The sequence below is a fragment of the Ooceraea biroi genome, chromosome 11 (assembly GCF_003672135.1).
Source record: "Ooceraea biroi isolate clonal line C1 chromosome 11, Obir_v5.4, whole genome shotgun sequence".
Lineage (NCBI taxonomy): Eukaryota > Metazoa > Arthropoda > Insecta > Hymenoptera > Formicidae > Ooceraea > Ooceraea biroi.
The window spans coordinates 6,222,529-6,248,380 of record NC_039516.1 but is presented as its reverse complement, the minus strand read 5'-3'; the positions used below and the strand labels follow the sequence as shown (position 1 = coordinate 6,248,380).

The following is a 25,852-nucleotide window of genomic DNA, read 5'->3' as shown; positions in this document are numbered from 1 at the left end:
TGCCGGTGTTTAATTACAGGGGCTCTCAACCCGTATTTACATGCGCCAGCGATTGAAACTTTGCTTTCGCAGAGAGCAACGCGGAGAGACGTCGCATTCGCATGGCGAGCAGAAGCGGCAACGAAATGAAAATACTACTGAAAGATGCGATGAAACGTAACGATGATGGTAGAGATGTAGGTCGGCACACTTGTCGGCAGCGAGAAATTTAGAAGCGGCGAGGAATCAGCGCGGCAGACGACGAGACGACGGAGACGTAAGAAATTTTCCGAGCGACGGGAGAGGGTGGAGCACGCTTTTTGCGCTTGTGCCACGCACCGAAACGCAATAACGCATGGCGCAACGTAAACGCGAGTATTCCACCCTTCTAGCAGGGATGAAGGAAGCGGGCGAGGAGGCAGAGGAGAGAATGAGAGAACGAGAGCATGGAGAGCAGAGGCAGAAGAAGGGACACAGTCGGCTAGGGGAGCTCACGAGAAGAGGGAGAGCGGGGAGGAGGGACGGTGGCAAAGAGGAAGAGAGAGAGGACAGAGAGACGTAGTAAGAGAGAGCGAGAGGGAAAGATAGGTACTTTACCACCCCATAAAATGGGGGTGTGAGTGTTGTGTCTGGCGCTGGACCCACCCTAGGGTGAACGCCCTGGAACCCCTGCGCACAGACGATTTTTCGTCTCGTTCCCGTCAAGGCACCCCGGTCCCGTTTCTCCCGTTCTCTCTCTACCACCGATTTCACCCTCTCGTCTGCTTTTCTCTCTTTCTCCATTTCGCGCTCCCTCTGTCTCTCTCTTTCTCTTTCTCTCTCTCACTGTCTCTTTCTCCTCCGGAGCTCCGACAGACTCCGCAAGGTGTCTACACTCCTGGACATAAATGAAACGGCAGAAAGGGGGACGACGGTGGGCCGAGGGGTTGTGTAGGCCCGTTCCACCGGGGATTTTCTATTCCCACAGGCACGTCTGCGATGTGGCTTAGAACGCGCCCAGCCAGCATCTCTCGAGAGACGCCTCGCCATTGCTTCTTTTTCCCTCACAATATGTTTAGATTTATTCGCGCGTGGTCGACACGTACGCGACTATCGACTGTGCGCTCATTGATAACGCCGCCGGTAAATTTTCCCGTAAGTCGCGGGATCGCGGTGCGAGAAACCGGAGCGATTTTTCCCGTCGCCAACTCCGCTCGAAGCGTACGCGCTGTTGCGAAACCAAGAGATGCAAATTTTTATGTAATCCGCAAGTCGACGTTTCACCATTTGCCGTGATATTGAATTCGTGATAGTAAATATCATGGTAATTATTAAATAAAAATATGTGAATAAAAAATTCAGCCAAAATTTATTTCAATTCACGGCTTATAGAAATTAAATTCTTTTTTTTCGTCCGTTTTATATCTTTTACATTCGAAACTAACATTTTATCGTTTTATAGAGGGAAAAGATGCAAGTTGGAGAAAAAGGAGATGCAAAAAATCCAATCGGAAAAAACGGGTCTCATCCCTTGTCCCATCGCGAGACAGGCTGCCAACCGTGATTCAAGAATTTGAAAGTGTAATCGATCCAGTCGGGAAGCTGGCGGTGACTAATTAACGGCAGATATAACGCGGGAATTCAGTCGACAATATACCGGGTGGGCGCCTGGAGAAGGAGCGCGAAGTTTCCCCATAAACGGGGCGATTTATGAAAGCGGCCCTTAATAACGTAAATGCGAATGCAAAATAATGCGGTTCCACGCGTGCAAGGTTCGTCGGCAAGTCTCACCAACGTAAGCCAAACGAATAACCGCCATAAATATCGCGGAATTTCAACAAGGCTCGCGCGAGTAGCTTCGATTTACGGTCGTTCTCCGCGTCGACTACGTGCGGACGCGCGCATTTCCGATTTTTTCCTTTTTCCTAATCATTATCTATTTGCGCTTTGATTGCACACCTAACCGGAAAAGTGTGCGAGGCGTCGCGCAAAGTTTAGATTAATTCTGTCCCGCTTCGCGGGAATTATTATCGCGTCGCGAGGGACTCGGTCGCTTTCGTTCGCTCAAACGCGAATGTTATGATAACGAAGTGGAGTGCCGCTGTTGGGTCGCAGAAGGTCAGAAATTGAGCAAACTGGGGATGCAATATAGAACATGGGCAGGAAGCGAGACAGATCGGTGGTCGAGGAGGGTTGATGGGGAAGGGTCCGAGGACAATCACCCCTTGCGACAATGCGCGCGAGTTGAAAACCGAGTCGGTACCTATGTACACATACGTGTATGTACACGCGCGCTTACGTAGGTACGTGGCATGAACCTTCCCATTAGCTCCCGATGCGCATATGTACGTTGGAAAGTTTTCAACTTTCACGCAACTATGTTTTACATGGCCGTGTGTACGGCGATATTAAACCTCCCGGAACGAAGAGATACTCCAATCGAATTATGGAGTTGCACGGCGCCATTGCGTAAACGTGTGTCTCGAGGAGATTTTATACGCGACGCGCAGATATCGCGGTTCGATTAAGTTTTCTTAAAACTCTTGCGCGTCGGATAAACTGAGATTATACTGGCAAGAGAGGGTGATATCGCAGTTCCACGTAACGCCAGAGTGTTTGCCCCGCTTAAGCGCGACTGTCCACCGCAAGAGATACACACGCGCACGAGATCGCTTTATCTTCTATTCCAGCGCGATTCTATCTTTGTGCCGGTGATAGGTAATCCAAAGCACAGGTGCATCGCGAGTACCAGCCATAAATCGCGCGATTAGCTCGACCAGCGAGCAAACTGGTTTTCTATGTGCATCTAATCCAAACGAGGCAAGGTCGTAAGTCCTTTTAATATTTTAAATATACCGTTCGGCGGACGTTTATGTGCGTGGAATCCTGCATTTATGCAGGACCGCAATGACAAATTTTACATGCGGGCAATCTACGATCCTTACGAATTAACAACGAGGATCGTAAATGCGCGCTAATTGCCGTATAAAATTTTCAAAGTAGAAGATAGAGAAGAGAAGGCGGAAGCGAGAAAGAGAGGAACAGCCCAATTTATTAATATGCCAGGACATAGATTACCTGGGAACATGCAGAAGAGAAATTTTGCAATGCGTAAATATCTCAATATACAAATATACGTATCATTAATTAACATAATGAAAGCTGGAGACTGTCACTAACAATACCAATGACATACATCGAAATTACAGTAGCCATTAGCTACAAGAAAATAAAACCCACTAATGCAGAGCTATAAAATAAAATATAAATTCTTCGATCAAAATTAAACATCTCGGACTTTTGCGCTGCTTGAGAACCCGTTCGCGTGACAGATCGTTCATAATTTTTATAGCTCTCAGGAGAAGACTTACGACTTACGTTTGTCATATCTTATTCCTCTCAACGTATATCTTAATTCTGCGATATATGTACCTATAATATTTCTCGCAAATACCACTCTGTAGTACGCACATTTAGATCTTTCAAAAGTATATTATCAGTTTGAAATGCGTCTCTCATTGACGTTGATTATTGCCGTAAAATTTGTCGATTCGAAATATTCGAAGCGACCCTCGGACAACTGCGATGGGTGAAACGTGATAGGTAGGAAGAGGTCTCCCTTCTCTCTGCATCGGTGTAACGTTCCACCAAAGGAAGGGACAATAAACGACTATGCGTAGGCCATAGACCTGGCGGGCTTTTGCGCGCCCTGTTTCATCCCTCCCGCACCCTTCCGCCCTCTTCGCCCGGCCTCTTTGCTGTTTGTAAACACAGCCGTGCTACTTTCGAATGCAGCTCCATTTCAGCGGCGATGGCCGGGGCGCATATGACTTCAATATGACGCGCGCACGTGTGCGGTACGTGTCGGGCTACGGACTTTGTGCCGCAAGCGGCGGGGACTTGCAGAATCGATTTTTAAGTGCAAAATCACAAACGTTCATACAATATTTATACAATAATTCATACAATATTCACAACCGCGATGATTCCGATCGGTATTTCGTATGCATTCGCTCTCGATAGTTGATCGGCAAACGGCGCTTCTGCTTACAGGTGGCAATCGAAAAGTTTCGCTAATTTGCGATTACGACTGCCTATTTGACATCGTCGAGACTACCTCGAATGACGGCGAAACGACTCGTCGAGAGGTGCCGAGAATCCTGTAATTTATATTCCGCTTAACGGCGACAAGTCATCGCAATTAAAGACAAAAACTTGGTATCTTTTATGCTCCTTCTCACCCCGAGGGTGCCGCTAATGTATCAAGATTTCGGCCGATATTAAGCAAACTTAAATGCCGCCACCGTTACGGCGTAATCGCGCAATTACAACGGTAATGCCGCCTGTGCCTGATAATAAAATATATCACGGCGAGATTATGTTTCAATATCAAGTGTGATAATTTCCTTCATTCCCGCTCTTCTTTTATCCCCACTTTCGCGATTTAAAATCACCTGCCGTAATTATTAATTTTATGCGAGGAGAACGCCGTGATGGTGCAATCAGCCGTAATCGATTGACGTAATTATTCGACAGGTCAAATATCCACGCGCGTACAAAGCGTATTCAGATGCACAAGCGAGGCACGGTTACGTATGCGCTTACGCAAGCGTTGACGCGTTGAAATATTGACCTAAGTTTTCGCGGAAAGCCTACGCGAACGTTCGTTTAACGTTTTGCATACAGCCAGTGCTCATGCATGTGCACGTCTCAACCCCCGAACTCGCCTTGAACTTTGTTGCAGTGTTGTACCTTGAACCACGCAGAAAGAAAGGTTTCATCGTTGCGACGTCATAGAAGAACTATCGTTTGCAATGTCCACGACACTCGGCATGATGCCCGCGGTAACGCTATCGACAGGAAAACTCAACCTAACACGGGACGATCGATCGTTGCCACCGGACGTAGATAATCTCGTCTCTCGAGAGCAATCGTTCGAGCTGCAAGCATCGATATGATATTATTTAGATCTTGGTTTTGTTTGGATTAGTGTGAGAGCAATGGCGCGTTTCAGATAAATGTATCCGAAGGCAAGAATATTCTGCGATCTCTGCGATTTTATTACACGGACAGCGTGACATTGGCATTGACACACGACTTTTCAGTAAGCGCATGGATTTAGGAAATATTAGATTATATACATACAGGCGATTGATGTACAAATTCATGTCGAATGATTCAATATAACTCAAAAACGTACATGAAAAACCATTAATATGCTCCGAAAAGAGCGACAATTATTGAAGAAGCTTTTGTAAGAAACGTAAATCGTAAGCGAAATCAATGTTGCAAATATACTTTTAATATACATTATTATTTCTTATTTCCCTGACATGTTTGATTCGAGCATGGATCGAATAGAACCGAAATCGGGTCGCTGCAAAAATTCGACGCAATCGTCTTCTGGAGCCGAAGAAGCCCCAGATACGCGCGCAGCTTCCCCCCGTTTTCAGCAGCCCGGCTTTGATCTCCATTCGAAGGATTGCCGAGGGATCCAGTCCCGGACTCGCAAAAGTTCGTCGGATCTGTCTGACTCGGCGTGATTCGGGCTCAAGGCATCGGCCTCGATCGAACGACGAAGTAACGCCGTGCCGTGCCGCCGCCGGATGGTGGTGGATAGCAAAGCGACGATGGTGGGGTTCGCATCGCCGGAAGAGAGAAGTCGGCGGCGATGTGGGAGCCCGGTTGCGAGAGACGCGAGAAAGTGCGAGCGAGATGGTAAAAAGGGAAGTAAACCAGGAAGGATAGCCAGGGTGCAGAAGGGGTACCCGGGAAGGCGGGAGGGCAACCACGGGGGACGGAAGGAGCGGGGACTGGCGGGGAGATTGGGTGAAGAAGCAGTGGGGAAGAACGCGACGGCGTGGTGGGATTGGTAGCGGCGGGCGAGCGGACCCGGCGAGACTGGGGGAACGGCGGGGAAGGCAGGGGAAGTCCTGGGGATCAATGGACGCAACCCCGCGGGGCACTACACTCTCTCGTGGATACTACGTAGTAAAGCCCGCCACTGCGTAGTAATACTATGCCCGCCGCTACGTACTACGCCTGCCGCTATTACACCGGGCGGCCGTACGTCCGCGTATCTCCCTCCCTCTCCCCTCCTGGTAACCCCCTTCTTCCCTCCTCGTTCCGAACCAGCTCTTCTTCTACCCGCCGCTCGCCGACTGCGCACTTTCCTCTCTCGCGCGTCCTCACGTTCTACCCGCGCAACTTCGTCCTCTCTCTCTCCCTCTTTCTCGTCCCTCTTCAACCGCGCAGCACGAGCGCCGACCGTACTCCCGCGCTAACTTCGATCCGCCAATGGCGACGTGGCGTAGGTTGCCGCGCGCGGGAAAACTCATCTCTCGACGCATACACGCACTGCCAGGGTTCTATCTCTCTCTCCCTCATTCTCATCCTCATCCTACGTCCCCTTCGGGCTCGTAGATACGCGGGCGACGGGTGTCGGGTACACATCCGAGGTGGCGGACGGACGCGCGGGCGTCGTCCCCCGTCTGAGATGAGAATTCAGTCTCAAGTATATTCGCCGGTGGCTGCTGGATAATCGGATTATCTGACTACCCCTGGCGATGTGTAAGCTTTTTCTAGCCTTACGGGAAAGCGTAATTTCGTCAATTAGCCGGAACTTTATTTCGCCCCGATTACTTTATTATTGGGTGTGGTTTCGCTGATATTCGGAAGATCTCTTGGCTTCTGTGTTGCAGAGACAATGCTGATGAGATATGCCGATGTATAGGCAAGCTGTAGGAATACGTTGCTGTCACGCAACTATCTTGGATGGCGCGAATTGGAAGCTGATACGGCTGCATTTTTCAGGATGTAAAAATTAACAAATGTAGTGTACAGAATAGATTGTAAGGAATGCAGTTGTTGTTATGTAGGGCAAACTAAGCGCCACTTAAAGACACGAGTTAATGAACATATTTGTGATATCAAGAAGGATGTTAGCTGCCAGTCGGTGGTTAGCAATCATAGACTGTGTCATAACCATAATTTTGATTGGTGTAATACTAAAGTTTTACATCAGGAAAGTAATCGCAGGAAGAGAGAGATCGCGGAAATGTGGTTTATCAAATGTAATAACAATTCTATATCTTCCTTGTATATATGACTCTATTTTTAAATGTGTTTGATGACTGTTTTCGAGATTTGACTTTGTTTTGCTTGTTGACTGGCTTCTCTCTCTCATTTGTGTTTCATCTGCTGTGGTGTGTGACACGTTCTCTTATTAATCTGAGTGTTTGTTAAAGTTGTTTTCTGCCAGTAAGTTTATTACAATTGGACACAGTATTTAATTGTATCATTTATAAGTTTAATATTCATTTTTTATTTTTATTTTTTATTTTCCTTTTAGAAAGCGATTTTTATGTAAAACTAAAGTTTGGGGTTTTTTCACGCTTGAGAAGGACCGAAATAGTTGGATCGAAACGTTGCGTGATTTGTCATCACTGTATAACCAGTTTGTGGTCGAATAAATAAATTTCTATATATATTGATTCACTGGTGATAAGAAGGAGTATTTGAAGTAAAAATTAAGTCTGGAATATATTTCACTATTCGTCACTACGAATATAATTTCTGTGATGCAATCTTCTTGTTATTTATCTAACGGTGTATGTAGTTGTATGTACTAAAAATATGTAGATTAAAAGTAAACCAAATCATTGGAAATTTATTTGCAAAATTATTTCTATATTCATAATATTCATAATATACGGGAAAAAATTCCGCAACGCCGAGAAGCGTAATTTGAGTTAAGTATTAAATATGATAAGCGTTCTTCTCTCTTTTACTGCTTAACTTTCTCAATTAATGAATTTAACTCGGTATTTTTCAAAACGACGTGGTTTTAAGCAAGTTGTAAAAGTGATTCGTACGTTCATTTGCGATGTACTGCAGTCTCGTACGCGCAAAAAACGATATGCTTCTCAAGTGTATCCATGTAACAGGTCGTTAATCGGATTATCGTATTACGCGGGTTGCATTCTTCTCCTGAAATGTAATTTCATTGATTGTAACCGGAGTATTAATATCAACTTCTGTTTCATGAGAAAGATTATCCCCGCGAGGATCTCCGCACATCCGCATTTTTTCTCCTCTTTCTTCTTTTTTTTGCGCAGTCTGCGCAGCTGGAGCGCAAATACAAACATACTCGCCGGATTATCCGCTGGTGAGGTGCATCCGTGTGCGTTTTTCCAAGCGGACGGACCATGATATTCTCACTTTACTATGTCGATATAACGATTCCCGTCAAAATATCCGCTGTCACCCGTCCGGTAAGGATGATATTACGTTTCATTGTGCCGGGTAACCCAAGTCGCTGCACGGAAAGTGGTACGATCATAAAGCGTTCTTCGACTCGAAAGGTGAAAGACGAATAATAAGCACTAAGCGGGCCGAAAACTCTTGGTGGTATCGAGGTTACCGTGACAACACGAAAAGAAAGGCTATTGGCTTGGCCGACCTTCCGAACAATTAGATGCAAATGGTACTCGTACACAGGGACTGCTTTTCGATGCGCAGATGCGAGAAGGATTGTTTGAGAGTCCATGAATCCGTCGTTGGAATCTGTCGAACAAAGATGGATCATCTTGCACGTCGCGCCTGCGTTCTAAAGTTCGCAAGTTCACGCGCGACCATTCATCCGGGATTAATTTCATCGTTAGAATCGAATCATTGCTGCGTCCTTTAACCGGTAGACTCGGTTGCCCGGTTGACCTCATCTTTCCTTATGCTAACATATATAGCCATAATAACGTATTCAGCCCAATCGCCTCGACCATAAATCGAAAGTATCGTCGATTGTTTTCGATCGGGCGTCCAGCGTTGATTAAATTTCCTCGGTAAATACGCGCGTGCGCGCCTTCGTCAAACGGAGAAGCCAGGTTCGATTACAACGAGACGATAAATATCTTTGGCGAGTACCTCCGTCTCGTGCAAATAAACTCCCGATTCTTCTGAGTGCTTTGCATGGAGAGGCAAAGGGCGACAACGCGACGACGATACCTCCTCCGGCGAGCTTCTCCTCGTGCGCGAATTCTCATAAAAGGGCGCTTCCAAGAGAAGCGTACGTTTATTACTCATAGCCGGATGACCCAAGTTTACGTTCCTCAACCCTTAATTCCGGAAAGCGTGGCCATTTACCTCCTAGCGTCTCCTCCACTCTCCGGTCTCTCCGCTAGCTTGTCCTCATCCCTTCATCCATCTCGGCCGTCCTTTTTGCGGACTAACTCCGGCCGGAACTCGCGGTATGACCCCAGCACAGGAATTAACGAAGCGACGATAATTAAGAAAAGAAACTTTATCCTCTCTTGCGTCTGCCATTCTGCAAAATTTTATTACGCAGGTGACGCGGTTGAGAGGTAGACTGCGAAAAAGTGGATGTTCCATAAGAATTGCTTTATTCTATTTCCCGAATTTTTCTTGAAAAATTGGCTTTCAAGAAAGCAGATTTTGTTTGTATCTGTGACGAATCGGATTACTATAAAAGCCAAAACACATGCTATAAATCTATGAAAAGCTCGATGAATTATCTTAAAATCAGGAAACTCAGAACCAATAATAATTTTCTGCAGAGAGGAGACCACAAACGAATCCCTGACTCTTCCCAGTTCTTACCAAGAGTCTGGTCTTTCCATCACCTTCCACTTTCTCAACAACCACTTATCGAAACCAAACTCGAGCCACTTCCGATCGATCGACTCTGTGTCCCGAGTACCGATAAAATTTCCTTCCTTGTCCTGTCGTCTAACATTTTCTCAGGACGATACATCCGGATAATTTTAACGTCAAATTTATATCGTTTAATAAAATTATTACGGCTTTTAATTGTAACATTTAAGAAAAACATAATTGATGTTTAAAGTTTTAATTTTATATTAAAAATAATTTATATTTTGTTAAGAAATAATCTCTAGAGATGTTATATCGTAAAATAAATTTTATCTAAATGCTGTAAAAATATTGTATGCGCGACTGCGTGTTCTCAATATTACTGTTTGCTCTCTCCTTTTCTCTCATCCCAAGAGTATATCCTGTTGCGGGTCATAGGTCATCACGCATTTATTGAATTTTACATGTTATATACGTGTGACGTGTTATATACGTTCTTTCACTGACTTCGTCGAGAAGACGAAGGGCGGCTCACACGGATGGATAAGAATTCGACGCGCATAAATTTCATTTCCATACCTTTAAAATTCTCAGATAAAAGGGGCAGACCGAATGCGCGATCTGTGTTATGATAATGAGCAGCTTCTTTGGCGAAGTCTCCGCTTCCTGCTACCTGATGGAGTAGACGGCACCCTCTTAAGAGCAAAAATGGGATTCTCATCCAGGTATACTCCTCGATCGTCTCAGAAAAATTTATAGCACCGCAAGCCATCTCTGATCCCAATTCGCGTTAAGAGACATTGCTTTCATTACGAGCGATCATGGTAATTATAAAGTATAAATATTGATTCTTTTCTATAATCTTGTTTTCATTTTAATAATTGCGATAGGCAATTAGAGAAACAAGAAAGATCATTATTGCAAACGAAGATAAAAGTAGCACGCCATCGTCGTTCACTGAAGTACGCGTGAAATAATTGGAGCGGCCGCGATTCTTTTTCGTTATCACGTTTCATTATCGTAAATCCGGCCGAAGTTATTCCGGCGCGCATCGATTAAGCGGGAAAACGGACAGGTACGATTCACGCGCGAGCTTCTCCCTTTAAGATCGTGAGAAAACGGTCTTTGGAGGTGGCGGAGTGCTAAGGACGGCGAGGAGACGGCACAAATTGTCTAGAGATAGGAGTCAGGTCGACCTCTTAGAAAATAAGAGAGCGACAGAGAAAGGGCGAATGGAGAAAGAGGGCAGAGTGCGAGGAGGCGAAGGGGAGGTAGGTGAGATCTCGACTTCCTCTATTACCAATTCATGCCCCTCCATAGGCTGCCGATATATTCAAACCTTGCCGAGAAAAGGCCAGTCATTGTGTCGGCCTCTTTGTCGTCCACGTGCCTTTCTACTTCTCTCGTTATCCACCGTCGCCGCCGCCGCTGCCGCCACCGTCGTTCGCTCCTCCATCTCTACTTCATCCTCTCTCGAGCTCTCGCTTCCACCTTTTACACTTCCTTAGTAGTATACGAAATGTTACTTCTGGACCAGGGCAATTGGGCACATGAAAAAATCACATAAAAAATTCCCAAAATCCTATAAAAATCTTTTATTTTTAAATACTCTAAAATAAATCCAAAAGAGTAAACCTCCTTAAAACTTGGGTACATAGAAAATCATTGAAAAATCACTGAAAAAGCCTCAAAATCCTACAAAAATTTTTTCAAAGTGTCCAATCACCTAGGCCCAGAAATGAAAAATCGTCTTGAGTTTAAATACTTGGCGAATGTGTCTAAAAATTTAATAAAAATTGGTGATTGTGTCTAAAAATGAGGGATTTTTATAGGAATTTAAGCATTTTTTATGTGATTTTTTTCATGTGCCCAATTGCCCTGGTCCAGAAGTAACATTTCGTATACTACTCTCCTTTCTTCCTCAGTCTCGTTTCTCTTCCGTGGAAAGGGGAGGACCGCATTCCTCCACCCTCCCTCCCCCCTGCGCCGATGGAAGATGCGGCCAAGAACTCGACGATGGAAGAACGAAGACACCGAAAGTGGATGGAGAGAGAAAGACGCAGAGGATGAGTCTGACGGATGGGCGGGAGAGAACGGGGGAGGAAGATAGAATGAGTGAAGAGTCTGTTATGAGGTCTTTGAATACCGACGCGGGCAGAGTGAGGTATATAGTCGGGAAAAGTGAGACGAAGAAGACGAGGAGCCGCGGCAGGACGAGGAAGAAGAAGGAGAAGGAGGACGAGGCAGAGCGGTTCAATGAATTGGATGGAAAGAGGTTCCTCAACTCGGAAGGAATTAGCAATCGGACCGTCCCACCGGCGGCATTCGTTTCCTGCGACATGAGATCCTGGAGTTTTCAACTTGCTTCGCGAGAGAAGCCGCGCGTGACGATTGTCGCGCGTGGACCCATCATACCCTCGGCAAGAGAGGATATCCAACTGACGTTCCGATTGTCGAGCGATTCTCGAAACGAAAGACACAGATCGCCGCTTGCAGGCCAGTGCCTCCCGGAGAGGTATACACCGGGCATTTAAATATAATCCGCGTCCCGCCGCTCGCGGTCGTCGGCGTCGAAATCGCGACGCGACGAGACTTGTCTTCGCCGCTAACTCCGTCGGCGATATTCTCCACCCGTGACAGCAAAAAAGAGGGGAGCACCATGTGAAATCATCGTCTGGCCGCTCGAAACGCGTGGCACGCCTGACAAAAGGAAGACAGCAAGGATGCGTCTGCGTGAATCAGTGGGTCTAGACATGCAGGGTCATGAACCCGATGCAATTCAGCCGCGGCGTTTAAGAAGCTCTTCTCCTTCACCGTTTACGTGGGCTATGCGAGGATAAATAAAGCAGAAGCTTCCCGCCGCGCGCCACAAATGACGGGCATGCAGCGCCGATACGCGAAGACAAAAGAAGGAGGACAGCTCACGTGTCTAACTCAAACGCATCCTCGAACTTCACTCTTTGATACGAGACAAGCCTGTAAACACTAGTGCACTGCGAAGCCAATAAAGTTCAAACTTGTCCCTGAGCAATCCGCAAATACGCGAATTAATTTGCATTTGTATGTAATATCGTCTCATTGATATGATCTGGCTTTTCAGATATGAAAGCGCCGAGGCAAGAGATGAGAAAACCCCTTTAGAACGCACGAAAGGACATCCGGGATGCCTGGAACGAAGATTGGCAATAAGCGAAATTACCATACGTAAGATGCGACTATATTCTGCCGGTAAACCGCGCGCAACGCCGCGTGCACGCTGTATTACATGGAGCATGCTAAATCTTGGCGATGTTATCAAAATAACCCTCACGATAAGCCCGGGCAATGAAACAATCGCATCGTAATTAAAATCGCGTCTCGTTAAGCAACCATCTCATTTCTGTTCATTCGCGTCCGTGTCCTGCTAAAGGCAACGAGGAAGTTCTTCTATCTCTCCCTTTCTCTCTCTCTCTTGGATGTTAAGCTCGAGACACGCTCCGTAACGGCCGTGAATTATGAGCGAGATAATTACGCGCCCTTACAGAAGGGGAGAAGCTGCATCTCTACCGTGCAACAGTGCTCCTTCAAGCTATGCTCATCCGTTAGTCGAACAAATTCGGCGTTCGAGGTAAGAGACCTAGAATGCCCGCACGTGGAACATCGGCCTTAAACGGACACTGAATGGATCCGCAAACAAGGGCGAACTGGCAAACTAAGAAATCAGCGCAGAGAATTTCTATGAGGCCTGTCGTCCGAGCTTCTCACGGAAAACAGGGAGAACGTTGCGGAAGAGGACTATTTTGAATAATCGTATTTTTATTCCCGCGCGACGGCATGAAGAACAGATGGCATGAGCAGATAAAGTAAATTCGCGACCGGTAACGATATTCAGATCACGCTGACCTTACAACCCTTCGACCCGTCCGGGTTGCTTCGTCGAGCCACGTGACTGACGAAGTGCCCCTGTGGACGCAGACGCGCCGTAGAAATTTATCGTAAAAGTATTCGCAGTCATAACACGCGGCTTAACGCCCGACGAGTCGTCGAGAGAAAGACAAAGAGAGAGAGAGAGAGAGAGAGAGAGAGAGAGACAAAGGAGAAGGAGAGAAAGAGAAAAAGAGAGAAAGGCGGAGAATAAGAATGAACTGCAGCGATGTGGCGCATCTAAAGTTAGATACCGCGTCACGACGAGATGCGAAGAGCACGTCTCGCAGCATTGGTCGGGTCGGTCGGCTCACTGGTGGCAGGGTGTATTCAGAAAAGGGCTCCGCGAACGTGCGGCAGGAGCAACAAAATCGGCTGGCAGGTTTTAATCGGGGCTCTTCATCTCGCGAGACGGACTAATTAAGCGGAATATGCCTGCAACAAGGTAACCAAACGTTGCCGCTTGGAATTGGTTGCCGGCTTGATCGATCGCGTCGATCCCGAGCGCGGCCGGAGATCACGCCCGGATCCACGGAGCCGCCCCTCCCGTGTTGAAGGGATTATGCTGACGCAGAAAAATCGCCCGGCCGTGGCGATGCGGTGTATAACACGCATAACTTTCGGTTGTGCAGTCGGCCGCCGCGGACATCGATAGCAGCCGATAACAATCCGTCTTGTCTGTCACGCGTCCGCGTGCGCGCGACGAATAAGTTACGGCGAGACTCATCCTGTTTGACAGCCGTAAAATATCAGTCGCGTGCGAAGTGGATGAAAAGTAGCGACGGTGATCTCGTTGCGTTCCACACATGTGGCGGAGGAGGATCCACAACGGGACCGCGTCTGGAGACGCGGGAAACCGAAGCGTAACACACCCGGGATTGTTACTCTCGGAGTGAAAAAGGGTAGGAGCGGTGTTAGGGAAAAAGGAGACGAGAGAGAAATGAAATGGTCATTCGCAGACGCTGATGCCTTGCCGGATCGTAATACTCGTGAAATAGTATCTTTCTTTCTTCCTTCCGTCCCACGAGATATAAAAGGGTAGCCGGCATAAAGGCTGCGACGCAGCAGTAAAACGTGACACTTGAGGATTTTATCTCGCGGCTCGGGATACGTGCGCACGTATCATCACACGCACGTACGTACGCACATACGCACGCGGTACGCATCCTCGCGTTTCCGCGCGCGTGCGTGCGTGCGGGCCGACCGAGCGGTCAGCTGCTCGCCCGTCCGATCGCGGCATGATGCGCCATTTGCCGATGATTACATGCGCCTCTTTATGCCTTTATGCCTTTACTGCGCCAGTAATACATATCGCGATCATAAGCATAAACCTCGCGCCATCGTACTCGCAGCTGGATCCCAATTTTACGGCTAAAACGTTAGCCGAAACCCATCGGCGAGAGGAGGACGTCCCACTCTTTCTTTCCCTCCTTCGTCTCGTCGTTCTCCCTTATTCTGCTTCGAGCTTGTAATGGCATACAAAAGGGATAGGGATGAGCAAATTACGCGGCGTTACCATAATTCACCTACCCCGCACCGACTCGTCGGACGCCTGCGATCTCTCGAGACGCCGTCTCGTAACCGGGCTTGACACCCGATCTACGTTCGAAACGTTCGGAAACGCAGCGTGACATTAGGCGCTTTATCGTGTCATCCGAGAAGACGAGAGATCGATCGACCGCCTCTGACCCCGCCCGAACCAGTAACCTAAGAATATCGGTACTGAGAAAAGATCTGTTCATCCTGGTAATGGATCCCCAACGCGCGACTGGGAGAGATGCATTTCCTGCAGGAGCATCTCGTACCCACGCGGGCGCACTCGCTTGCTCGCTCGCTCGCGCGCGTCTGTCACATTGAGAATTCTGGAGTGACGCGACCCAACGGCGCGCTTGAGTGACACTTCCTGGCTTTTCTGCCGCGCGGTGGAAACGCGGCACGTGGAGCACGCGACCTATTTCCTATTATTAAGACACCGGCCGCGGCCGGTATATCTCGCAGGGCTGCGACTTTGATCTCTCTCTCTTTCTCTCTCGACTCACGGATATTCCCGCTACGCCATATTCCTGGCCGAGCGCGTGAAATACGAAAGCGGGTAAGGCGGAATGTGGGAATCGGCGCCATTCGGCGCTCCTGCCGCGAGGAAGAGGATTAGCCCGCGCCAATCTCCGATTCTGGCTTCACGTCCATAATTAAAAGCCTCCGAGAGTGTTAATTCGTTCGTTCTTATTCAAGGCCTTAAATCCAACTCGCCGTGAAGGATACCCACCCTCGGCGTCACCGTTGAATTAAAGGAGCGCGCGGAAGGGTGCCAAATCCATTATTTCGCCTAAAGTGAGTTATCACGATCGTCCGAAGCGTGAGCCTCGTTCCATCTTCCTTCGCGGATTACCCTCGCGACTACTGCTTTTCTTTACGATCTTGCCTGGCGTTTGTCATTAGCGCCTAACGTTTCTTCTCTAAATGCCACTTGATACTTGGCTTTGGTCTTCGCTCGTATCATTCATCATTTTTACGACGGGGACACTTTTTTGCCGATTAAAATTATGGTCAACGTGCGGATATTTCAGAAATGAGTGAAGATGGAAATAAACCGCGCGACCGGCAACAACGTTTTGCATCATAAATCCAGAATCGATCCGGAGATGCATGGACCTTCCTGAGGGAGTGATTTACAGTAGGTGTCAGTTTTGGTAGACGAGGCGGAAAGTTCCGTAAAAATTGCGCCGCAACAGGTTGCCCGTACGTACCTCCGCGCGTGCACGTGTATGCACACGTATATGCAAAAGGTTTAGAACACCGCTGTCTATGCGCGTAAATGATATGCTTGCACAACCATGAGAGGCACAGAAACGCAAGTACACCCGACGCAAGGTTCGATCGTTTGCACAGCTCTCCAGTGCCTCAAGGAAGCGGCGCCGATCATTTTTGCGAGAGACACGGAGATTTTACGCGAGCGTAAGGATATTCTAATTTCAGTATACCGTGGATTTATATATCCGCCGATGAATTACGTCCATCTTCCGCGTGTTATTGCAAGACGTTAAAAATTACGTGCGCGCAATAAAAACCGGCGAAGGCAATGCGATGCGATGCGACGCGACGCGACGCGACGCGCAAAAACGGCGACGTTTAATGCCGCGACGAGCCGTAGCAGTAAAATGCACCGTCGGGATAATCGTGCGGGCGTTAATAAATACGGGCGCATTAAAATAGCAATCGGACTCGCGCGATTTAAGCGCGTATCAATCTGGTTGGAAAATCACAGCGTCTAAAATCGAATTCGTCACCGTCCACCGGCGCGCGAGCCGTGCGAGCGAAATCATGCCTGCTGCCATGCAACTGCAGTCACGCCAAAAGCATGTGGGTAATTCAGCGTAACACGTTCGTAATTGCGTGTTTCGCCGTGGCATATAGCTCCTCAACGGCGAACCGGTCACTCCTCGTGGATCTCCACAGCGCATGCTAAGACGCGAACGAACGAACGTACGTATGGACGGACAGACGGACGGGATACTTTTTAAGCGAGTTAAATACAACGTTCCAACGATGTGGCAGATCTGATGCGGCCAGAAATAGCCTCCGTGTAATAACAGTTTTGCGCCGCAACGCATATGAGCTGACTCATCAAGAATGCCTACTTTATTGCAGATGCGGAGGTTGTTATCGATGCACTGGAAATAGAATTATGTGCCGGAATCGTGGGCTACGCCCCGGCGACTCGTTACGTACGAATTTATACACTGATGCTATATAGATCGTAAATATGCCGAGTCATCACGAATCATCCATTTAGCTATTCCTTGAAGATGTGTGAGAAATCTTATAAAACTGAATATTTCTCAATATTTTACCGGAATATCCTTATTATTATTTGCATTTAAGTATTTAATAATAATTGATATCTAATAGAGCAAGGTATACCTCTCTCTAGATCATAATACTTTGCCTTGCAATTATTCTAAAATCCGGAACTTCAGAAAAATTCGACTTTGAACTATTATAATATAATAAAAAGATAACATTATATAATAATCTTTGATTTGCTGACTTGTGATAAAAATATACATAGTTCAAGGTGAATTGGTAATCGCGGTATAAATTCCGTTTCGGATTAATCATTCCTCGCATATGCAGCACATTACGCCACTATGTGTAACGCTGAGTAATCAAGCAGATGCGATCATCATTAATGCAAATATGATGCGTACGTCTCGCCGAAGTTCACAGTTCGAACGAAGGTTCGAGTGCACTATGTACACATTTCTCTTTCCTCTCTTTTTATCGGACATGCAATTCACGTTCCGCGCCGCCGGCATCCCCGATTCAATCTAGATAAGGTCGAAGGGTGGATTCGGCCAGAGGGGGACAATACGTCGATGTGCGGTCGTAGGGCATAGATGCATGTGTGTCAGGAGTCCGGAGGGAGAATTCGCGTCCAAAGACGGAGCGAGCAACTTCACGAGCAGCCAAGGCAAGGCTTTATGACCAAAGTTGATGGCGCGATGCACGGATGGACGAGCAAAATGCTTGTCACGTGACATTCTTGAATCTCTTCGTCCTCGAACTATGGGGACTCATATTCACCGGTGGTTCTTCTTGAATCATCAGCTGTGAGCCAGACCGCGCGATGTCATAATTTCATTCATAAAATATCTCTTCGACACTTAAATTCACATAATACTTATCATCAATAATTTCGATCCCAAGTACTAAATTTTTTCGCAACTCTCAAATTGTCCTTTGATGCTCATGACATATGGATTGATTCGAAATTGTCGCATGATATTAATTTTATTATGAAAGTTTTCAGATAGGTAAACAAAATTTTTAATTAATCCTTCCCTTTTGCAATAATATTATATTAAAATAATTAATTGTCATAATTTTAAAATATTTTGTAACAGTTAAAATCGTCGATGTGATTTTGTCTCGAGACGTCCTTTCTGCATGAAGCACTCAATGAATTGTGATTTGGATTAATTACTTCATGGCGCGCATTCTTCTCTGTGCATCCGAAATTACACAGTTTGTAGTAAGAACGTTAAAAAATGCGACGCTATGTTATTCCGAGAATGATCGCGTCCTCCTCGCGTTTAATATCCCCCTCGCTGCTCTTTCCAACGGCGGTGCGTCGCGCCGTTGAAGATTTCACAGTGGAAGCGCCGCCAGCGTTCATCTGGGATTATTACAAACGAAGAAAGGAGAATAGAAGCGCGCGCGACCCGCGCGCCCACGTGTATCGTGTCCATGTGAATGAAATCGCAACGGTCGAACACTTCGCGCTTGCTCGTAAAAAGTGCAGCATGTATGCACGTACACTACTCCCGTCGTACATGAATGGCGCGATACCGACACGTGCTTTACTGAAACTCACATCTGCTCGCATTGGCGAAACTGCTTTACGCGAATCGCAAACGGACATATTGATCTAATAAAAGCAAAATTCAGTTACATCTGCATTGCTACCGCTTCCGCAACGAAGAAAGTACACTTGCTCCTTGTGTACACATACGCGAATGGGGACACCTGCTAATCTATAATTTGACTGGAATTTACATTGAGACTAATCGAACGGTCCAGATATATCTTTTATCATATCGCAAATTAAAATAAAAACAATAATTAATAATTCTCGCTAGCGTGATTCTTTCGTTTATGATTCAGAAATTTAACTTTGATATTGTTAATGAATTGAGATTTTAAATTGAAAGAAAAAAGAGAAGAAGAAAAGTGTGCTTTGTACTGCATAATGATATAAATAATTGACATGTGCCGACGAATACATGAAAGTTTAGAACGTGCCAGAAAAATGCTCGATGTATGCACGCTTGAGTGAAGGGGTGAGATCAGCACGGAAATAGCAGCAGTGCAAATCCGCGAACTGGACAGTGTCGATTAACACAAGATCGCTTTGCTTTATTTGTTTTTCGTTTATCTGCTTTCAGGCACGATAAAAGCGCATCGGTACACGGATTCGTATGGCTACCCTTTGACAATGCCGCTCGAATCAATCGTGAATTGCTTCCTCCGTCGTTGCACTACCGCCGATTCGGCAGAGGACACGTCGCGATATAAATGTAACGTCGTACGTATTCTGGCGCTTGTGTGTTACAATGCTCTCGAGAAGTGCAAATACGAGCACCTGCGTTTCGCGAATTAACAAAACGGTATTATCACGAGTTACTCGAATTATTCTAAAAGTTTGAGCAAGAATATGATAGACACTTTGAAGTCCAACATTGATAATCCGCTAAAAGAGGTCCAAAACAAGATCAAAATATATATTTATAATACAATGTCTCAAAGTAAATAATTAAAATAAATGCACACATACCGACAATCACGTCTATCAGGTTGTATTTGCCAGTATAATTTTATTTAATAGGGTAGAATCTTTAAGTTATATCTTTAATAGAATAATTAATAAAATAATTTTTTATTATTAATAAAATAGTTAATAAAATAGTGGAGTAAGTAAAGAACATGATTCTAATTGCTAATGCGTATAATGCTAGCGGTCTACGAGTACATTGCTATACTCTATAAACGCTGCTATAACGAAAGAATTAATAATACTTATGAGAGACTCATTTTTGCGCGATTATTCTGTTGGGGGTGATCTTTTTTCCTGTGTCCACAATGCAGCCACTTATGCATGTACATACGGCGTCAGAAATGCCTGGACCGCATAAAGTTTTGACGGTGTGTATATGCACACGGTACATTATGTATCATGCATACATACATGATTCATGTACATATCCGAAGGCGCGCGCAGTCATATAGCACGTGCGTACATCCCTGATCTCACCGCGCGGACGACGTCAGCTTACAAATTGCCAAACTTCTTACGAGAGCTTGTTCAAAAGGTTGAGAAGGGAAAGCAGAACTGTCGAGACGGGATGAAAGGACGGGGAGAGGAGGCACTTGTACGATCGAATATCCGACAAATCTGGTCTCGGGTCAAATTTCTCTTACAACACGAACGAGCGGAGTACGCGATATCGACTTCGAATCGACTGCTCCTGGTGAACAAAATTAAAGACGAATTAACCCCATTTAGAGAATATGAAATAAGAAGACGGAAATAAGGAATATTTGAAATTTCAAACTTGCCTTCATGACCTCCTTAAGCGATATTCAAAATTGGTTATATATTCACTTGAACAAATATTAAATATTAAAATGGGAAGAAAGCTATAATGAATTCTGTTATTAAACATGATGTAATCCTGTTATTAAGATTTGTATAATGTGCATTCGAAACTTTATGTAGAAAAATTCATTTTTATTCAAAAATAGAGCCGTTTTGAATTCTAGAAATACAGAAAAAGCAAATGTGTACGCAATACGTATACACAAAAAGCTGCTAAAATTTATATTTTCACGTTGAGAGAGAATAAAACGGTGTAATGATCTTTTTCCATTTGCTCAATGCATCGATACTTTCGCCTGCGCGCGGCATAAATTTTAGTAGGCATAGTAGCCTTCCGTGTTCCATGTATACATAAATAGGGGAGTATGTATATACAAATAGCGTATATTCCAGCGCGATGTAACACGTAGTGCGGAAGAAAACAGCTTAAGGTCCTTTCCGCGCCTTTAAGGGTAGACAAGAAGATCCTACGTTAGGAGACTTCACCGGAGGCAGTCTCACTCGTATTCTACCTTATGACTTTATCCAATTCCCATGAATTCCCCCTCGTTCTCTGCAGAGCCAGTCGCGTCTCCCGGCGCAGACTTTGCTTAGATGCGCGGCAGAGTGCGCTTACACGCGTTGAATAAGAAACAAGAAGACCAACGATTACAGTCGCGAGTAACGAAAATAAACGGCCGTGCTCTCGCTGAACCAGACAGGATGGAAAGTTGCAAATTGCGGTAAGCCGAAGGAAATTTAAGGATCTGTGCCGATTCACAGAGGACCAACCGCGCCGCCGAGTTCGCCACGAGCGTTTACGCGGGGGAGGTCGAGTGACCTTCGCCTCGTTTACGACTTTCGGACTTCTCCTCGGGGAGGTCCTCCTCTAGCCGCACGATCTTTTCTCTTCTCCTCGCGAACCTATAAATTCCGACGGTAAGACGCATAAATCAGACGTGCGTGCGTATATGGCCGCGGGCGAGCCGACTCGAGCGATTAGAATTCCAGGCACGACGACGAGGGACCTTTCGCGCTGTAAATACAAGATCGATGTAATCATAATGCGGAAGACCCGGAGCACCGGGAAGACGGCAATCAACGCGTTCCCCAAATAATCCATCAAGTTCCCCGATAATGCGTCCTTTCGCCGGCTCTCCCAGAATATCGTGGAAAAAAAAAGAAACGATGGGGGACACCGGCCAGTTCGATTGGCCGAGTATGCATCGCGCGTATTCACGAAGTGCCCCAAATCGCCTCAACTGTCCACCGATGGAAGCTACTCGGAAATGATCGATGCCCGACCGATATTGGATAGCGACATATGGAGCGGCATACCCCCGCCAGCTTGCGCACCCCTAATGGGCGAGCGATGGTGCGAGGTTTTTCCATAGCACGCTCGAAACGTCGCGTGGCACGGATGTTAGTTGAGGATTTTTATCTAATGATCTACTGGCGAACAGAGATGTAGTCCGCGGAAATCTGCACAAGAGATTTCATTTTACAATTGGACGGACTGCGTGAAAGCTGACACATTGTATTAGGAGTGTGATTTAGTTTTGAGGGTTTTGCAACAGATGGCTGTAGTGTCAGTTTGTTCCAATAGCTGTTTCCGATAACTGTTGTTTCTTACAGTCTTGACATTATCCATGACATTTAGTAGCATTATAGCAATAGATGCAATAACAGTCGTGTTTATATCATCGTAAAAATGCAACTTCCGAAACAGCATTTTCGACATGCGTTGCTTCTGTTTTTTAATCAAAAGAAAACTGCGGCTGACGGTTATAGAATTCTTGTGGAAACTTATGGTGATTCTGCCCCATCAATTAAGACGTGTGAATACTGGTTTAGACGCTTTAAAAGTGGTCATACTGATGTGAAGGACAAAGAACGCTCGGGACAACCAAGAAAGCTTGAAAATGCAGATTTGCAAGCATTATTGCACGAAAATCCAACAGAATCCACTTCAGAACTTGCCAGAGCATTAAATGTTGATTGTACAACAGTTACCAAACATTTACATGAAATGGGAAAAATTCAGAAAGAAGGGAAATGGGTTCCACATCAATTATCGAAAAGTGCCATTGCGAACCGATTGAACATTTGCATTTCGTTGATCGCGAGGCAAAAAAAGAAGTCTTTTGTCTCGGATTGTTACTGGGGATGAAAAGTGGATCTGTTTTGATAATCCGAAACGCAGAAAATCATGGGTGGATCCAGGCGAACCATCAACATCCATTCCGAGACGCAATATTCACGGTTCAAAAGTAATAGTGTACTATGAGCTGTTAAATCCGCATGAAACTGTCACGGCTGATCGTTATCGACACCAATTGTACAAGTTGAAGCAAGCATTGGACCAAAAACGACCACCAATAGCGAGTAAACGACGGAAAGTGATTCTTCTTCGTGACAACGCTCGACCTGACGTTGCGTTATCAGTGAAACAAACACTATTAGAGCTTGAATGGCAAGTCTTACCGCACCCCGCGTATTCTCCGGACATTGCTCCATGCGATTATTATTTGTTCCAGTCGATGCAACACGCTTTAGAGGATACACACTTTGATAATTTCGAAGAAGTGCGAAAATTCGTCGACGAATGGATCAACTCAAAAGAAGAGTCATTTTATTGTCGTGGAATCCATCTCTTGCCAGAAAGATGGGAAAAAGTTATAGAAAACGAAGGAAAATATTTTAATTAAGGTATTCATTCATTATCATATTTAAATACATGCGTTTTTGAGCAAAAAAAACCCTCAAAACTAAATCACACCCCTAATATCAAATGCTAATGAGTTCTAAGCATGATAGGAATAAAAGAGTTTAAAAAAAAACGTATGAAAAATAATGAAAAATCGCCCGTTGCGACGATATGACGTAAATTGAGAAAGCTGAATCGTGCAGCCAATAAAATATTTAAAACAGAAGCGTGAAATTTTATCTTCACACTTCGCAACGTGCGAGAAAGAGAGAGAGAGAGCCGTTACATAATTACATCAACGTTGAAATATTTAAATGGATCGAATTACCTACAATCCAAAATCTTAATTTTTTTCGCATGTATGATTACAACACTATACAGCTTTAACTGACATCCGACTACGTGGATAAAGATACAGCGTAGCAGCCACTCAGGAACAGGACGGGAAGCAGATGGATTGAGCGACGGGGGAGTGACGGACAAGCGAAACGAAAAACGGGGTGCGCGCCAACAAAATAATGAGGGTAGTCTCGCGCCCCGTCTTCACCCTCGTGGCTCTTAATTAATTATTTTTCGGATCGGGCGCCCCCGCGTCTCCGCCACGCTAGGAACGATTCCTTTTGAAAAATTGATCCAGTGTCTTCGTTTAACGCTCTCCTCCACCGCGCGCCGCTTTTTCCATCCTCGCTGGAGGGAGGTAAGTAGGTCGACGGTGCACAGGCGGGAAAGGGCTGTCAGGCCGGCGGGGTCGGGCGGGAACAGCGAGACGATGCGGGGGTGTACGACAGAAGGAAAGGGCGTGGTGCGATTTAATTCGACGAAGGAAAATCGAACGACGCAATTTCGCGCAGATTAGGACCGAACGGCACGACGATCCCTCTGCCGCGATAGGCTTCATTAGACGCCGAGATTAAACAAATTGCGCGCGCGTGAGCGAGCGCCGAAATGAAAAACGCCAGAGTGATGTTTGCCGGGCGCAGCACGACGGGGCGGAGACCCGTGCATCCCCATAAGTCTTCGCGACGCGTATTAAGAAATTGCGCGGCGCGCGCTCGTAACGGGGTAACTTCGTAGCCGTTAATTCCACGTGCAAAATGGGACCTGTCGCGAGACCGCGCGCGTCCAACGCGTCTCGCACTCGTAACGAGCCTCGTACATTCGCGTATGCATGACTGTAAAACTCGCGGCGCGGATAAAACGCCGGACGGGTTTATTACGCGCCGCGAGTGTTTATCCCAAATAATCCCCGGCGATTGACTCGGACAAATATTTGCGCGCACTCGGCCGAGAAAGGGCGCAGCAAAACCGAACAACAAATAACCGGGGAAACAAATTAACGCTCGTGCTCGCTCATCACACGTTCATGGAAAAGTGGCGGAAGAACGGGACCGAAAGGATCGTTTTTCGTCGCTCGGGTGTAAGAGCGTGCGAGAGGCCTTCCTTTTCGCCTATCAATTCCCGCGCTCTCTCATCGAATCGACGCACTCGTTATCCGCCAGTGCGAGAGAGGAACGTAAGGGCACCCCGGCACATCGAATTCTTCAGTCGTTAGGCGCAGAGGCTGTAATTGACGTGGTCGAATAATGGAGTGCTGCCGATAAGCACAAAGGGCAATAGCGAAGGAGAGGCGGCTCAAAAACGAGACGAAAGGGGAAAGACACAGAAGGAGAAAGGATGAAAAAGAGAGATAGAGAGGAAGGCGCACGGGCGACGCGTGTTGAAGGGTATGTATGTTGGCCGACCAAGAGCAAAGTTCCTTGCGATCCGAAAGGGAGGCGGAACGTTTTTATCCCGTTTCCAACCCCTCCATCTGATCAGGAAGGCCTCTCACGACACGAGTGATTTATTCCCTCCATTTCTGGGGATTATTTTATATATCCAGAGTCCCCCTGTTCACCCTCTCTTCTTCTCTGCCGTACACACACGCACACCGCGGTCTTCTCCCCGGATCGCCGTCGTTGCTCTTGAGACTCTCTCGCTCGACGAGATCACCCACCGATACGTCGAGACTCCCTCCGAGCACCCCGTTCGTGGTTTTGCTAGGGAAAAAAATTCCGCGAACTCCTGACGCAGCGAGCTGCGCGTTTCGTGTCGGGAAAATAGGAGCTCGTTTATTTCAACCCTCATCGTTGTTATCTGTCAGCCTGACAGTAGACACGCCGCGTAAGAAAACGAGTGTATAATAACAAAGTAATGTTTTTCGCTCGTTGCAGATTCGGTAAAAGAGAAATGGGTCCGATGCAATAACGATTTTTTAAGATTCGTAGGTTGTAGGAAATCAATTATAAATGCACCAGAGATACGAAGAATGCGTTGTTGCTGAACAATGAGAACTGGTACGAGCAAGTTGACGCTACTTTTTGACGCAGTAATTTGAAGCAATTTAACGCCAAGTACACGACGTAAATGTGGCCGGCGGCGATTATACACGCCGCAGATTTTTTCCACCGCAAGAGAATTCCGCGGTTTTACGGTCGGCCGATTTTTCGCGAGACGAGTACGCCACGGTGGTGCCATAAGTCTTGAGATTTGAGAGATAC

General features: G+C 46.3%; 1 protein-coding gene and 1 long non-coding RNA gene across 4 annotated transcripts in view; one reads left to right on the top strand and one right to left on the bottom strand.

The window, feature by feature from the left end:
• The window catches only part of LOC105275845 (3-phosphoinositide-dependent protein kinase 1), a 293,477-nt gene that overhangs the window by 222,527 nt on the left and 45,098 nt on the right, over nucleotides 1-25,852 (bottom strand). The window lies entirely within an intron of this gene.
• LOC105275841 lies at nucleotides 2,421-7,462 on the top strand. 2 transcript variants are annotated; one of them, XR_893299.3, is made up of 3 exons: nucleotides 2,421-2,786; nucleotides 4,703-6,528; nucleotides 6,660-7,462. It is a non-coding gene; the product is annotated as an uncharacterized LOC105275841 (long non-coding RNA). The 2 variants fall into 2 exon arrangements; XR_003407252.1 differs by having other exon boundaries at nucleotides 4,703-7,462.